General features: G+C 44.1%; 1 pseudogene; it reads right to left on the bottom strand.

Moving 5' to 3' along the window:
- Positions 1 to 123: 123 nt before the first annotated feature.
- LOC111746089 lies at positions 124 to 242 on the bottom strand (annotated as a pseudogene).
- Positions 243 to 483: the final 241 nt, after the last annotated feature.

The following is a 483-nucleotide window of genomic DNA, read 5'->3' as shown; positions in this document are numbered from 1 at the left end:
ATTTTTATTTGATTTTATTTTAATTTTTATTTAACTTTTATATTTTAGGCGAGGCGACCCTTGGTTGACCTCACAGATTGCAAGGACCTTGTCAGTTTACAATCCCTTAGTTTTTATTTTTTATGCCCATAGCACCTGGTCTTCCCAGGTGGTCTCCCACCCAAGTACTAACCGGGCCCGACCCTGCTTAGCTTCCGCGATCAGACGGGATTGGGCTTGCTCAGGGTGGCGTGGCCATAGATAAGTATATAGTTTTAGCAGAGAAGTGATTTCTTATCTGCCCCTCTGTTGACTCAGAGATGTCCCCAATCCTGCAATTCCTCTGATTTCTTGGGACTCTTCTAAACTTTATGAGTCTTTTAGACCACCAGGTTGTGCCTGCGTGTGCGTGCGTGCGTGTGCGTGCGTGTACAATGTCGTCGGCTGTTTTATATGTTCACATGTATGTATGTACAGCGAGTTGTTGAGAGAGGTAGTTTTTAA

This window comes from Pteropus vampyrus, unplaced genomic scaffold, assembly GCF_000151845.1.
Source record: "Pteropus vampyrus isolate Shadow unplaced genomic scaffold, Pvam_2.0 Scaffold174, whole genome shotgun sequence".
Taxonomy (NCBI): Eukaryota; Metazoa; Chordata; class Mammalia; order Chiroptera; family Pteropodidae; genus Pteropus; species Pteropus vampyrus.
This window is presented reverse-complemented; position numbering and strand designations above follow the sequence as displayed.